This window comes from Rhamphochromis sp. 'chilingali', assembly GCF_963969265.1.
Source record: "Rhamphochromis sp. 'chilingali' genome assembly, chromosome: 7".
Lineage (NCBI taxonomy): Eukaryota > Metazoa > Chordata > Actinopteri > Cichliformes > Cichlidae > Rhamphochromis > Rhamphochromis sp. 'chilingali'.
In genome coordinates, this window is record NC_137934.1 from 2,360,763 (window position 1) to 2,366,770 (window position 6,008).

A 6,008-nucleotide genomic window follows, 5' to 3' on the forward strand; every position below is an offset into this window, starting at 1 on the left:
ACCCATTCATGCACACATTCACACACTGGAATAAAAACTTGAATGGCCCTAATTTTTAAAAAATGTAAACCAAGCAAAACAGAGGTGATTGTGTTTGGTCCTAGTGGACCTTGTGATTCCTTGTGCTTAAATGGTCTTGCCCCACCTTACCTCTCTGAGCTTCTTCATCCTTACTGAATGCCTAGGTTTCTCGGGTCAGCTGACAAGCTGCTTCTGGAGGTACCCAGGTTCAAGAGGAAGCTCAGACGGGACAGGGCCTTCTCTATTGCTGCTCCTAACCTCTGGAATAACCTGCCCTGCACACTAGAGAGGCCCCTTCATTGTCCATTTTTAAAACAAGTCTTAAACCCACTTCATTCCTTGGCTTATAACGCTGTTTGACCCTTATTTTACTGCTTTAATTTAATCTAATGTGCTGATATTATTGTTTTAATTTAATTTAATGCGCTTCCCATTTTTTGTTTGTCATGTCAAGTGTACGTACGGCACTTTGTTTTCAGCTGGGAGTTGTAGCTAATGCTAATAGCAAGTTCATTTAGCGAATGTAAAATTTAAAAAAAGACCTGTTCCTGAAGTATCTTTATGACTCTATAATTGTACCCTTATTGTCATTAATCCAGTCCTTCTGGTCCCTTAAATATATTTATAAACTGAGATGTTATATTTCTTTCATTTTCTGCTGCTCTCTTGGCTAGACCTCTTTAAAAACACATTTTAATGTCAATGAGACTTTGCACCTGGTTTGTTAGGCTGCATTTCTGTAGCCAACAGTCAGTGTTGGGGAGTAACAGAATACATGTATCGCCGTTACGTATTTAAAATACAAAATATGAGTAACTGTATTCCGTTACAGTTACCGTTTAAAAGGGTGGTATTCAGAATACAGTTACTTTGTTGAAATAAATGGATTACACTGCGGTACTTTCCTGTTTCATGTTGTCGCGGGTCAGGACTGTTTGGGTAGCGATTCATGGATGGGGTTAAATTTTACTACTGTAAATGCTTTAATTAAGTACATTAAATTTATAAATACAATAAATTTATTGTTGGTCATATCATATTTTTATTATATTACTAATGTGTGATGGACACCAGTCTTGTGAAGCAATCACTAGCCAATCTTAACAATTACTGTTGACAGGGTTGGGAAGGTTACTTTTAAAATGTATTCCATTACAGAATACATGCCCCAAAATGTATTGGACCAAGTGCATGTGGCACCAGGACACCCTAGGCCGCTGGTTGATGATCGATTTTGTAATCATATCATCAGATTGAGTCCAAATGGACCATGTTCAGAACCTCCATTGCTGAAGCTGCTGCATTGAGCTGTGGCCACAAGGTAGTTGGTGTCTGTTGTGGTGACCTCTGAACCAGATGTTGAACACCAGAGGTGAAGGGAACCATCACTCTGAAGAAGGAGTCCTATCAGGCTTGGTTAGCCTGTGGGACTTTGGAGGCAGCAGATAGGTAACAACAGGCCAACCAGAACGCGGATCGGGCAGTAGCTAAGGCAGAACCTCGGGTGTGGGAGGAGTTTGGAGAGGCCACGGAAAAAGACTCTCTTGGCAAGCTATCATATCCTCTCTCTAGATCCACAAAGACGGTGCAACTCCATGTGACCTTCTCTATGCTTCTCTATCACTGAAAAAATAAAGTACACCTTTTGATTCTAAGTTTAAAAACTTGCTTCCACTCAACACTTTGTCTTCTACTGTGGTTTATCACAGGAGCGCCCCCATGTCAGGGACACCCTATTTGGGTTTTGTACAGCTTGAGCAGAGAGAGGAAGGTCTGTGTTCAGCTAAGACATATTTCACTTCTGCATTGTCATTTAAGTATCAGTGTGTTTTAATAACAGAATATTACGATTAATTTTCTTAACATCAGTCTTTTTGCATTGAGAGTTGTTTTTAGTCCCAGCTCTGTCACTGTTTTCTTGTGGAAACAAAGCGTGAGGTTGTGGTGCAACAGCACACGAGCCTGTAAGGATGGAGGGACGAATGAGGCTTGATTTGTAAAATATTTTTTTATTCTTTATCTGGTAGTTCATCTGTTTGAACAGCAGGTGGCAGTGCTACATAAAATAATACATGAGATTCAAACACACAGCAGCTCATGTGCTCAATCTGCTTCTAAATGCATTACAGCTGAGGGCTGCTCCAGACCAACAAGTTTATCTGCAATAACACAGCATTACATATTAGTCAATTTCTATTTTAAAATCTGTAAAATAATAAGTAACTCAAGATCAAAAGGTTTTTTTAAAATCATTAAGTTTGAATTTGACCGAGATATTTTCCAACAGAACCTGAAGAGGATTTGCACCAGATTATTATCATATATTTACAACTGTAGTTCATAATATGTTAGACATTGCAGGAAAGCCATCATGCTAAGAAACTACATAAGGAAAACAGAGGGGTTCAAGATCCATTGAAGACATGGAGAGAGCAGCCGTCAATGCCATTAGGCATAAAATCTGTAATATTAATAATAATAATAATAATAAAAAATAATAATGATGATGATGATGGAGACTATATCTGACAATAACATATACTTCAGTGCGATATGTTGCTTTGTAGCAATCCCATCAACTATTATTCAAATGAGTTGTTTTAGGTACAAAAAAAATTCTAGTTATGAACGCAATATTCAAACTTGCAACAGAGGCTTTTCATGGTGCAGTATGACTGTTGTATTCAAGAAAAAGACTCTGTCTTTGTTCCTGGGCGTTTGTAATGAACTGTCTCTGGCCTGCTGGACCATAGTTGGAGAAACATTGCTGCTGAAGAGTCAGCGACCAGCATCAGATCAGCTGTAAGCAGTGCCAGCTGCAGGAATAATCTCTGACCACTTCTGTAGTCTTGGACATAAACGATAACAACATGGAATTGCGACTGTAATGGCTAAATGCACAGGGATTCAGGAGATGACGGTGTTTCGATTAGATCAGTGACATGTTAAATACGTGAAGATTAGCTTTGAAACTGGAAACGGTTCCTCTGTTTTGTAGTCCCATGGAGGCAGGTGATTTTGAAGGGGTTTAGTTGGGATAAAATGTGTTTATGTGGTACGATGAATGTCAGATTCACGAGACTTCATCGTCAGAGGGCTTCTTATGGCACAGATTCCGTTAGTGTTAAAAAAACTTCTGACTTCTTTGTGAACATTAAAGGGAAATGGTAAATGGCCTGCATTTGTATAGCGCTTTTCTAGTCCTTAAGGACCCCAAAGCGCTTTACACTACATTCAGTCATCCACCCATTCACACACACATTCACACACTGGCGATAGCAAGCTACATTGTAGCCACAGCTGCCCTGGGGCGCACTGACAGAGGAAAAATGACTCTTACACAAATGGAAACATGTCTAATGTTTCCGTGTCACACTTGTTCTACCTGTTGCTAGCTTTCTGTATCTCTGCCTTTCTCTTTCTCTCACTCTGTTCAAACACGTATGGCTTCTGACATCGAGTAGCTTTAAGCAGCCGGTGAATGCCTCTGTGGTGTGTGAGAATGTGCATCATGCACACGCGTGTGATGTTTGAGTATGTGTCGGTGAGAGGTTTTACACCGCTAATGGTTTCTTCAGAAACACGAGCTGGGTGTTTTATATAAATGTTATTTTTAGATGTAGATAAAAGGAAACTGCTGCTGAAATTGATTTGACACTTTCTGTAAAACCACTTCAGCTGTTTAGGTTGTCTGAGATAAGTGTGAGCATATATAATGATATGGACAGTGTGGCTTCACACACCACATTACTCATTCACTTTCTCTCACCATCATCAATCTGTATCTACTTGGACATTTGGAAAGACATTCCTTGAAACCTTCAAATGAAAAACTGGGAAGAAATATTGATCTTTCATTGAAATGATCAAACACATTATACATATTAGTAGCTGAGCTTTGAATTTGTAACGAGTAGTTTTAAGTAATGAGCCATTTAAGTGACATTCAAAAAGAAGAAATGCTAAAAAAGAAACTTACAAAAAAACAATGCTAGCTCAGATTTCTGCAGTGTTTGGATTTCTTTGATTTTAAAGATAAATCACATGAAAATAAATGAAATATCTTTTAGTGTTTTTCTTTTCGTTTTACTAAAAGAAGCAAATGTCTATAAATACATCACCATAAAATGGTTAATAAGCCAAGACATTACACCAACCTACAGTATGTATGCCTTTCCGTACGACACAGAATGAGAAGCCTGCTTTATACAGCAGGGTCAAAAACAGTCCTGCCAGTACTTACTAAATATTTATACAAGTCCATTTCATCTAAATCAAAAGCTAGGTGATTCTTTCTGCTTTTCATTGCCAGCAGAGATGACTCCTCGGCTGGGTTACGCTCTCATATAAACAAACAGGGCTTTCAACTCTCTGTCTTCAGCATCTTGACTTGGCCTCGGTCCTAGAAAACCCCACTTGGCTCCGTGGTTTCTGTCAGAAAGTGGTGACTAACACACTGACTGGCTGTGTGACAGACACCTACCTCAACACATTCTTTAATTCTTGCTCCCATTAATAAAGGCGCTTTTATTAGTTCAGTAATTAGCCTTGGAGAGCATTCCCAGACTATAAAGGAAAGGTTGTTTTTCATAGTAGTAATGGTAAAGTGTTAATAGGCCTAAAACTATACCCTGCCATGCAAACCATTAGGCCATAAATGCTTTCTCTTACTTCACTGCAGCACCTCTCCTCATGTCAGATGGATCCAGTTTGAGGTTTTTTTAAATGTAATTTTCAGTTTTGTTTTTTTAGGACGAGGATGATGATTATATAAAAAGATGTTTATGAAAAGGGAGAAAAGTATTGATGATAAAGGTATATCAGTGATACGGGAGAGACCAGGAATTTATTCAGATAATTAAACTCTGCCTTTACCACCTGTGCTACTTTGTCACCTAATCCACCCGCCTCTCTCCTCACCAGCACTTGTCCACTAAGCATTTGACAGATCGTCTATATGTCCTTATCGCCTTCTTGCATTCCTTAGTCTTAGTTTTGGACTTTTGGACTTTCATTCTGCTCCTTTTGCTTTGTTTGCATGCCTGATATTTGCAACCATGTAACAGAACATTAAAGTAAACTTTCAGAATCAGAATCAGAATCAGAATACTTTATTGATCCCTGGGGGAAATTATTTGGCCTGTTTATTATGTTTCTGCCCTCATAACAAGGCAGTACTATCAGAGCACTGATGACAACAGCAAGATTATCTTGGTGTTCTTGTTTCTTGTTTTTGTTTCACAGCAGAATAAAAGTGGTCGTCAAAAAGACTCTAAGAACAGTGGTGATGATGATGATGGTGATGATGAAAATAAAGATCATTATGTTGGAAGTGAAGCTGATAAAATTAAGCACAACCATGAGTGAAGCAACAACAATAATGACGATAACTCCGCACCTGAACCTACAAACACGTGCAAGAATATTAAAAAGGGATAAAAATGATTAAATATACTTATGTGCATATCTAATGTTTTAAAGCAATAAACGTTTCAATGATAATAAAAATGTAATTAAACTGATTGGATGCTTGCTTGGATTAGAATTAACGTGTTTCAGTGTGATGAGAGTGATGCACAATATCAAGCTGAATACCAAGTGGAATCAACCACTTTCTTCTTCTTCTTCTTGTCGTCATAATTTTAACTTTCCAGGAGAAACACGTTAAAAAAGACCCCGCTCTGGTCTCTCCACAGTGCTGGCCTGAAGTAAACCTGACCACTGACGCCTACAGCACTAACAGCTGGTGCGTGTGATGACGCTGAGGGTTGCTGGTCAATTTTATGAAAACAAATGATGCAAAAACTGTCAAATTAAATAGAAAAAATCGTAATGAAAGTGAAGAAGCGCGCATGCCACTGGCCTGATCATCGGAAGAAGCAGCGGCGATAGTAATTATTGCCGCTTGTGCACGACGTTGCCGAGGATGATGACGGTATTTAGGATAATGAGGATGAAGAACGTTATAACTCCACGTGGCCGCACTT